The sequence below is a fragment of the Carcharodon carcharias genome, chromosome 7, assembly GCF_017639515.1.
Source record: "Carcharodon carcharias isolate sCarCar2 chromosome 7, sCarCar2.pri, whole genome shotgun sequence".
Taxonomy (NCBI): Eukaryota; Metazoa; Chordata; class Chondrichthyes; order Lamniformes; family Lamnidae; genus Carcharodon; species Carcharodon carcharias.
In genome coordinates, this window is record NC_054473.1 from 73132672 (window position 1) to 73143643 (window position 10972).

Below are 10972 nucleotides of genomic sequence, written 5' to 3' on the forward strand. Positions count from 1 at the left end.
TAATAGCTTTATTTCCTGCAATCATAGATTGGTTACAGCGCAGAAGGAGGCCATTTAGCCTGTCGTCTTTGTGTTGGGCCTTTAAAGGAGCAATTCACCAAGTGACACTCACTCCCTTTTCTCTGTAGCCCTGCAAATTTTTCCCTTTCAGATAACGATCTGATTCCCTTTTGAAAGCCTCAGCTGACCCCCCCTCTATTGCAAGCTCAGGTTGTGCACTCCAGATCCTGACCACTCACTGCCTGAAACTGCTTTTCCTCGTCGCCATTGCTTCTTCCGCCGATTATCTTAAATCTGTGCCTTCTGGTTCTCAATCCTTCCATCAATGGGAACACTTTCTCCCTATTGACTCTGTCTAGACCCTTCATGATTTTGAACATCTCTATCAAATCCCCTCTCAGTCTTCTCTTCCCCAAGGAGAACAGTCCCAACTTCTCCAATCTTTCTATGTAACCGAAGTTCCCCATCCCTGCAACCATTTTCATGAATCTTTCTGCACTCTAATGTTCTCACACCGTTCCTAAAGTGTGGTGCCCAGAACTGGATGCAAAACTTGAGGCCAAACTAGGTGTTTTATACAGGTTTAACATAACTTCCTTGCTTTTGTACTCTCAGCCCCTATTGATAAAGTCCAGGGTACTGTATGTTTCATTAACCGTTCTCTTAACCTGTCCTATCACCTTCAATGATTTAAAATAATTAAATGCTTTTCCTTTATCCATGTATCTAAATTCTTTCAAGAGCAATTGCATGAGTTGTGCAGAATAAATGCTTCTGAAGCAGGGGTAGAGAAAGTTCTAGAACTGCTGTGGATTTTCCCTTTTTTATTCGCTCATGGGACATGGGCGTTGTTAGCTAGGCCAGCATTTATTGCCCATCCCTAATTGCCCTTCAGTATTCCCCAGCCCTCTTCTGAAGGCTTCCTGGACAGCAGCAATCAGCCAGGTGGTTCTTCATCTTGTGCCTGTCCAGGCAGTGACGTCAGCAGGCAATTCAACATTAAAGGCTGCACATGTCATTTTCCAGCAGAGTTTATTGGGCAGGAATCAAAAGCAGGACTTGGACTATTTTTCTTTCTTTCTCCCCATTCTTCACACAGGGATGTCAAGGCTAGCTTTGGTTGAGATCACCAGATCTGACACAGACCAGCTTTTGGCCAGGATTATTCGTGCCCGCTGGGGTCGGGCATCTTCGGTGGCGTAAGCGGACAATATGGCGTGATCGGTTTCATGATGGGATGAAACCAGTTCGCAATCGTCTGCTCAGCCCGCCGATGGCAGGCCATTTCATATCATCAGATGTCAGGAACCTCATTGTAATATATCTGCGTATCATTATTAGGCCAGCCTGCTGGAATTGTTCTCCCATGTCGGAGGGAAAACACTTCGACGTGTTTCACAACAGCACTTAAGCAACGTGCACCGGGCAGGCTGCACTTCTCTCAGGACTTCAAGGTTTGTTTGCCTACCTTGCTTCAGTCAGCATTCGTAGTCATCAGCACCAGGCTTCACAGACAGGAGCACATCACTTCTAGGGGGACACACGGGCAGGTCTCTACCTACCAGATCAACTATATGTGGCTTTTCAATGGCTGCAGGGCTAGAGCTTTGCTTGGTGAAGGAGGAGAAGGGGCCTCAGGCCAGGGAAGAGATTGCAGGATGAGAGCTGTACTGGGGAAGGGGGGTATCCCAGGGTGTGTGTGGGGGAACATGTTGATCTGTGCAAGTGGTTTCCAAGATGGTGAGTGCTGAGGAGGCAGTCTCCAGTGGAGATGAGGCCAGATGGAGATGTGAGGGTACGTATGAGAATGGGTGGTGATGCCCCTTGAGCTGGCAGTGAGTGAGATGCCAGTGAATGTGTGATGGGCTTGAGTGTGTGAGTTTAGAGTGATGAGATGGTTGTCTTGCCCTGGCTGCATGGGCGAGGTCACTCATTCTCTATCTGCATTGGATGGCCAACTTCTTCTGTGCAGCATTGGCACTGATCACCACTGCCACCGCCTCCCAAACCTGGTTGGATTCGCCGCTGTCCATCCTGTGGCCAGAGCAGTGGTAGAGGACATCGCAGTTGGCCTCCACAATGTTCAAAGTGTGTTCCAGTGACCCGTAACTAAACCTGGGGGCTGTCATCTTTTTGCTTTTCGTGGACATCTTCCCTGCAGTGGTCCTGGGCTGGAAGCATTGAGATGTGTGCGCACGCCTGGACTTTAAATATGGCACTCGGTGTGATGAAGTGGTGAGCTGATGGCTTGGCGGGCAAATGAGAGCCTGCCAACCATCGAAATGGCATGTTTCCCTGGAATACATAACTAATGTGGTGTGTTTGGGACGATACAGTGTGAAAATCTAACATTTTACCCGCCCGCTATTGCACGTAATGCAAATCTGGGATGAATCCATCCCTTGTTTTATGCAGGATAATATAGGAACAAGTGTAGGCCATTCAGCCCCTCTAGCCTGGCCGCCATTTAATTATGTCATGGCTGATCTGTATTTTGATTTCACTTATGGTAACCCGATCTCCCAGCATCCACAGCCATTTGGCAGAGAGGGTTCCAGGTTTCCTCTATTGCTAGTGTGAAGAAGTGCTTCCCGATTTCACCTTGAGCAGTCTGGCTCTAATTTTTTAAGGTTCTGCCCACTTGTTCAGGACTTCTCTACCACAAGAAATAGTTGCTCTCTATCTTATTAAATCTTTTAATCATCTTAAATACCTCAATCAGATAACCCTTCAAACTCCGATGTTCAAGGGACCTGAATCTACATAACCTATCCTCATAATTTAAACCTTTCATCCCTAATATCATTCTGACTTAAAAAGAATTTGCATTTATTTAGCACTTTTTGTAACCACTGGATAACTCAAATGCTTTACAGCCAATTAGGTACATTTTGAAATGTAGTAACTGTTATAGGAAACACAGCTGCCAATTTGTACACAACGTAATAATGACCAGACAATCTGTTTTTTGTGATGTTGAAAGAGGGATAAATATTGGCCAAGACATCAAGAATAACTCACCTTGAAATAGTGCCATGGATCTTTTACATCCATCTCATCAGGCAGAAGGGGCCTGGATTTAACGCCTTATCCAAAATAGCATCGCAGACTGCACTGGAGTGTCAGCCTTGATTTTAAACTCAGGTTCTCGTGATTCGGAGGCAAGATTCCTACCCACCGAGCCACATCTGACCTACTGACACATTAGGGGCAGATTTTCTTCTTTAGGTTTGGCAGTCAGAGGGTACAAGGAAAGAGGTGCACCCATGTTTCCAGTCCTGAGCCATTTGCCACACACAGTCCCGGTGCAGGCCTGGCCTTTGAATGAACCTAGAGCCTGGCAGCAAAAGCGAGAGGCTTGCAGCTGTCGTCTTGACTGCCATCTTAAGATTGTTTGTGGCTATGGGGAGCAATGTTCTTTGTAAGCTGCGTAGCTATGTGACAAGCTGAATATCTCTGTGCAGGCCACATACAAGTTGTACCTTTTAAGTAAACGTGCGGCATGGCCACACATAAAGATTTAAAGGGGCCATGCACTTAAATAAATCACTCTCACCCTCCACAAAAAAAATAGAGGGGATGTTGGTAGGAAGGCCCTGGGGGAGGGAGTTAAGTTTAAGTTAGAAGAATCAACTTTCCTGTGTTGATCTTCAGTGACCCCTCTCCCTTGAGGTGCCCACACTCTGTGGGGAACCCGCTGAACTCCCCAACATCTGCTCTGTTTCTTCTTCCCCCATCATTAGGATTGTTCCATGCCCAAGTGAAGTGGGAGACTTGCGAATGCCCTCTTCTAACTCCAACTGGCCCTGGGGCCATTCTGTCCGAGAACACCCTGGCATGCTGGAGTGGCAGGAGGGGAGCTAGTATAACTGATCTCCGTCTCTTTTCCTACTTCACTCCAACTGGGATCCAAGTGTTCCCTTAGGCGCTCCAATGAAGCAATTCTCCTCTATCATTTGTTACAGCGATGGCCCCCGTTTGAGCAGATGAGATCTTCCTTCAGAAGGTGGCAAGGCCATCACTGGGAATTTGCAGGATATGTCCCAGGCAGAATGTTCAAAAATTATTAAACCACAGCGACAAGACCCTAAACCCACCGAGGTGTATATAAGGAGATAAATGGCAGAGCTGTCTGGGCCATTAGGCTGGATCTCCTCCTTAAACCTCTCCACATCGCCACCTCTCTCCTCCTTTAAGACACTTCTTAAAACCTATCTGTTTGACAGCCCTTGGTTATCTGATCTAATATCTTCCTATGAGGCTGTTGTCAAATATTCTCAGACAACAATCTGAGAAAGTGCCCGGTACGTTAACGGTACTATATAATGGTGTATAGCGGTGAAGTGGAGTGACCCAGTCATACACAGCCTGTTGTTTAGAGCTGCTCCACTGGTCTAACTCCAAAGACACAGCCTTATGCCCTCTTTTGCTCATATGGTAACAATACAGCTGACAGAGCTGAGCTTAAGAATCTTTTTGCTGCTCATGTAACCTCATCAAATTTCCTCCATTAACACTCAGAGATTAGATGAGAGGAGGCAAAGCTACCTGACAGTGATCTTTGTAAACTTCCTCATTATCCTCATCTACTCCGACCCATTTCAAAGCTCACAATCCTCAATGTCTGTCCCGAAACAAAGTTCCCTCGACCTGTGCAACAGGTGCCTTCTTCAGCTCCTGGCCATCTGCTCCTCTGGCTCATCACCTCCTCTGCCACGAATACTACTCCACAACTGCCCCATCACATTTAACGTGCTCATCCCACTCAGTCCTGGATGGACTGTGGGCCATCTTCAATGTTTCTCCTCGTTCTTAAGGGCTCAAAGTCATGAGCTACAGATGTGAGTCCATGTGATGTTCAACTGGGCTGACTATTCATTGCTAGTCTAGGGCTTAACAACCGTAAAGATTGTGGCGACTGCTCCCCTCATGGCCAAGTCTTCCCTGGGAGATAGGAATGAGCACAAGCTTTTCTTCTACATCACCATCACCACCTCCTTAGATCTGCCTCTCTCCCTTCTACCAACCTCACATCTGAATCAGGATTGGCAACGCTGCAGCACTGTTGGGGAGTCTCCAGAATTAAAGATTAAACTCCTGGATATTGCTGCTGCCAGTAAACCTGGTGAAAAATCATAGGTACATTATAAAACATTGTTTGTTTTTCCATTTTCCTTGAACACATTCTTTTATTAGTTTTAAAACTATTGATGATGGGCTGGGAGGTGTAGGGGAAATAAATGTTGGAGACAAGAGGTCATATGAGAAAACCTTCAGGAATATGTCCAGTCAGTGTTGACCCCTCCACCTTTGATACCAAATGCAAGAGGCCCAGGGACCTCTTTGTCTTCAAAATAGAGATTGGTGTTTGGTACTGCCGCCTCCTCTATTGCCTGCTCTTCCATGCCCCTCTGGCCCCTGCTCCTCACCTCCCTCATATTGTATTGTCATATTCTTTCTGACTAGCTACAGTTGGACTTGCATCAGCTCAAAGCTCCCTCAGCACTGCAGCATTACTGACACAGTGGGAGGCTGCCAGCGGGCCTGAGCCAACTCAATTCGATTGGTTGCTAAGCCAATCTGAAGGATGAAAAACCAAAGTGGACTGTATGGTAATGTAGTGGCTATGTTACTGGACTAGTAACAGTGCAGAAACCTCCAACCAATTTCACATTCAGAGATGGAACAGAGTCCTAGGGACCCCATGTTCAATGAGGGAGCAGAGGCTCAGGAACCCCCAACAAGGACACGTACACGCATGCTTGCATTGATATGGATATGTGTCTCTTGTTTCACCTCTGAGGGGTGTCTGTTCTTTTCTTTTGAACCCTGATTCACATATTGACCTACTGTCTCAATCATCTCTGGTGTTTTCCAACAAGAGGCAGCTATTCTTACCCAATTCTGCAATCGGTGATGGACTGGCACTGGTGGGTGTCTGGCTGACTTTTCCCCTTCCTAATTAAGGGATGTGGAGGCCAATCATTACCAAAGCTCACTTCCCAAACCCCCTACTTTCCAGCAACCACTCTGGGGCCTGTGGACTGACCTATAACCTTCCTGATGTTTTGCCCAGAAACTTACAGCCCTAACCAGCTGCTGTCCGATAAATTACAGCTTCTTCCAATGCTGCACTGAGAGAGTGCTGCACTGTCAGAGGTGCTGTCTTTCAGATAAGCATTAAACAAAGGCATGGTCTGTCTTCTCAGGTGGACGTAAAAGATCCCATGGTACTATGGCGATCTACAGGAGGGGATCCTGGTCAATAATTATCCCTCAAAACACATCACAGAAATAAATTATCATCAAACAGGTTATTATCCCTGTTTCGTTGCTGTTTGTGGGACCTTGCTGTATGCAAATTAGCTGCTGCATTTTCTACATTTTAATTGTAACTATATGAACACCACGTAGAAGCCCTTGATCTGTTCACAGGACTTTTCTTGAATTCTTGAATTGACGTCCCTAACACAGAAGTTCTTGCGAGGTACCACATACCTGATATCGACAGCATGCTCTTCGGAGCTCAGCTTCACTGGGTCAGCATAAAAAAAGCTGTTTTCTACAGCCAAATGAGCATGGAACCTGCAACATAGGACATCCTAGACTCAGGTACATAGGGCAGGATCTTCTGGTTGCCGAGCGGGGGCAGGGACCCGCTTGCCAACGCGTAAAATGATGCAGGATGACATTGGTTGGAACTCCCGACATCACCCCGTGTCATTTCCATTTTCAAGTCGGCAGGGACGCAGCCAAGTCAGCTGTGCGCCCGCCGACCTATCAATGGCCTATTGAGGCCATTAAAAAGCCAATTTAGATAATTAGTGGACCTGCCCGTCCAACCTTAAGGTTGGCGGGTAGGCCGGGAACCCTGGCGGGCATTGGAAAAAGCATGAAACCTTATCCACGGACGGGATGAGGTCTCATGAGTGATTTAAAATTTGCACATTGAGTTTTACTAAAAGTTATGGTCACGTCACATGAAAGGACATGGAAGGGAAATGTTAGGGTGGTTTTTATTAAAAATTCGAAGTCCGAACCGATCTCTCTGAGGCAGCACTTAGCCTCAGGGAGATCTGTGCGCTCTTTCACATCCATGCGCGAAAGAGCGCACTCCCGGCAGAGGGAACCCCCCACCACCTGCACAGGGAGTGCACAGCACTTCTTGGCAGACATCACGCTGGGCAGGCTTTAATTAGCCCGCCCACTTAGAATGGCAGCACGCCCTCAATTGGGGCCGCCGATCGGAGGTGTGTCTGCTTGCGCCTGCTCCCACACTTCCCCCCCGACAGGGGGATAATTTTTCCCATAGATATTCAGATACATAGACATTTTGAAAGCCATTCTCAGAGCCTATAAGTTGGACCCCACTAAATCAGAGAAAAACAACCCTGGACAGAAAATGGAGAAGTCTCAAGCATTCTCAACATTTGAAGAGAACAGAGTCAGGTCTCTTTAGGACAGGCCAGCACATGATAGCCTAAATTTTACCTTTGACTGGCGTGCCCGATCGGCGGGGCCGGGAGCTGTCAGGAAACGGTCTGCCGACCACGATTTCACGCTGGCTGGCCAGTTAATGGGCAGCCAGCGTGAAACATGCGCTGAAAAGCTCAGCGCTGCTGGGAAGAGGGCAGGCAATGACATTTCCACGGGCGTGGGTGAGCACTGTGTGAAAGCTCCCTGAAGGCAGACAGCTGCCTCCGGGAGCTGGAGACCTGAAAAAGCTAAAATAAAGGTTTTAAAAGCTGAAAAAAGTATCCAAGCACCATAATCAAATCACATGAAAATATAGATGATAAAAGTGCTGTCCATTTTATTTTATTTCACCACAGAAATTTCACCCCGCCCTTGGATGAGGTTTGATGAAAAATGCAAAGGCCGCCTGGCCGATTCACCCGTCTGCCAACGTAAGGTTGGACGGGCAATGAAAAATTGGAGTCATTTGCACCAATAAGGGACTTAATTGCCCTCTTAATTGTTGGCGGGCACACTTTCAACTTTTGTTTGTGCCCACCAAACGAAATATCGTGCGAGTGTGCAATGACGTTGGTACGCTCACCTGATGTCTTCTTGTGCAATCTTATGCCTGTTCAGGTTGGGTGCATGCCTGCCAACGGGAGGTAAAATTCTGCCCGACAAAGCCAGTGCCTTCACCCGGCGCTCTGTCCAACAGCGATTTCATGAGTAATATTTGCAATCGGATCTGGAAATCAAGACTTATTTAACACCACACATCAGATGACAAATGGTCTCCTTGATAAACATTCATCTGTGGGAGGGATGGGAGAATCTCTCAGCACTTCCAAAGCACTTTATTGGCTGTAAAGCACTGAGATGTCCCGAGGTTGTGAAAGCTGTTGTATAAATCCAGGGCTTTCTTTTACACATAGCTACAAATGAACTAATTTAACCAGCTCTGCAACTTCTTCCAAATAAGACTGCAACCGTGTTTTTTAAAATTTTATATATAGACAGACTGAACAGCGTATATTTAATATTCACCATATCAACAATAAGAAGTTGTTAACTCCATCAGCAGTTCAACCTTGGGCTCTTTTTCCAGGTGATGATTGATTTAAAATGTTACATTACATCCTTTCCGGTAGATGGCGCCAAAACTGCATTTAATTCACCCCAGGGAACTCCTGTAAACACCGACAAAAGAGAAAAAGCCTGCATTTACAGAACCCTTCAGAAGCAGTGGGCATTTTACAGTCAATGAAGCACTTTAGAAGTGTGGTCACTGTTGCAATGTGGGAAACGTGGTAGCCAATTTGTGCACAATAGCCTCCCACAAATAGCAACATGATATTCACCAGGTAAATTTTCTGTGAGAAAATATTGGCCAGGATGCGAAGGGTAATTTCCCTGCTCTTCTTTAAAATGGATCTTTTACATCCATCTTGGTGGTAGACAGGTCTCAACTTAACTTCTCACCAAAAGGAAGGTAACTCCAACTGAGCAGTCCTCCCTCAGTACTGCACTGCAGTGTCAGCCTTGATTTTTCCACTCAAGTCCTGGAGTGGGACTTGAACTCTCAACTTTCTGACTCAGAGGCAAGAATGATAATGGCTGAACCAATAGAAAACCTCCAAATCTGTTTCTAAGCTTTGTGAAAGCAATTTAACTTTGATTTTCACACTGGCAAGGACCTGCCTTTAACTGAGGCTGGAGATTGGTAGGACTTTTTAATTCATGCACAGTTCATGCTGCAGCAATTCCTTCAACAATGGACTGGATAAATATATGGTTAGAAATGAGATTGACAATGTTAGTTGACGTGCAGGTACAACTGTTCCTGTACTGTGAGATGAGGCCACGTGATATCTGAGGACAGTAGACTAGATTTGAATAATGGAATCAATAAATATGCTGAAGTTTTCCTGAAATCTCTTAGGAAAGGGAACGTCTCTGCAGCACGTTCTCCCACAAGATGATGGAGGTGGATTGTTTATGGTCTATGGAAATATTGGGTTTGATGGGGCTGTAAGGACCCTGAAAGACTGGGCTATAGGAAGGTGTATGACTCCTTCCACCCAGCAGGATGGAGAAGGGGAAGTTGGGTGCATAACAAAGGAGTCTTTGTTGGATAAAAGAGCCTAAGGTTGAACTGACGTTGCCAAATTCCTATTGTTGTCATGATGATTATTAAATACGCACTGTTCTGTCTGTCTATATATAAAATTAAAAGAAAGCAGTCTTATCTGGAAGAAGTTGAAGAGCTGGTTATCTGCTTTTCACCTGGGTCTTCACAGGACAAAAGGCCTTTTCTTCATTACATGCTTTTCAATGTTCCACCACCATCTCTCTCCCTCTCTTGACTCCTCCACGGTTGTTAAATTATCAGACTGCTTGTCCAACATCCAGTACCGGATGAGCAGAAATTTCTTCCAATTAAATATTGGGAAGTTGGAAGCCATTGCTTCCAGTCTCCGCTCCCAACTCTGTTCCCTTTCTACTGATTTCCAACAACTGTCTGAGGCTAAGCCAATCTGTTGGCAACCCCAGTGTCATATTTGAAGCTCAACTTTGCTTCCGACCACATACCTGCGTCATCACTATGACTGCCTATCTCCTCACCTATAACCTCACCTAACTTCACTCCTGTCTTAGCTCATCTGCTGCCGAAACTTTCACCCATGCCTTTTTTATCTCTAGATTTGGCGATTCTAACACACTCCTGGCCGATCTCCCACATTCTATCTTCTGTAAATTTGAAAGTCATCCAAAACTCTGCTGCGCATGTCCTTCCTTGCACCAAGCCTCTTTCACCCATCACTCCTTGTGCTTGTTGACCTACATTGGCTCTCAGTCAAGCAACACCTCAGCTGGAACTTTCCGTTCCATTGGCATCGGGCATCATGGCGGACGGGGGTTGGGGGGGAGCTTGGGGAACAATATGACAAGAAGGTCAGAAAACGGTTTTACACTGTCATGGGACCAGCTTGCGGTTGTCTGCTCCATCTGTCAATGGCAGGCCACGTTTCCCACAGCCGCACATTGGGATTTGCATCCAATGATAAGCCCTGCTCACTGGAATCATCCCCCCACCTCAAATTTACCGCCCACATCTGCGTGACTTCAGAGCGGTGTGCTTCACGACTGCCTTAAAAAGGCATGCACCTGGCGACCTGAAATTTCGAGGGGAACTCAGAGGTGAGTGCACACAACCTTGCACAGCACGCATGAGCATCACCCGTAGGACATCAAGGAAGAGGCGCCGTGCATTCGGGAGGGAAACAGGCAAGTCACTTTATCCCGGCTGGCTTTCAGTGTGGAGCTGAGGCAAGGTTTCCAGTGCGGGTCAGGCTGGGAGTGGGGAATAGTTGGGGGCAAGGCAGAACAGGCTGAAGAAAGTGCACAGGCACATACGGGTGGGGAGAGGGTGGTGAGGGAAATGGCCACGCGCTTGGAAAATCTTGTCAAAAGTGAACATTCTTCCACAGCTGAGACCGTTCAGCTGCAGCTCCAT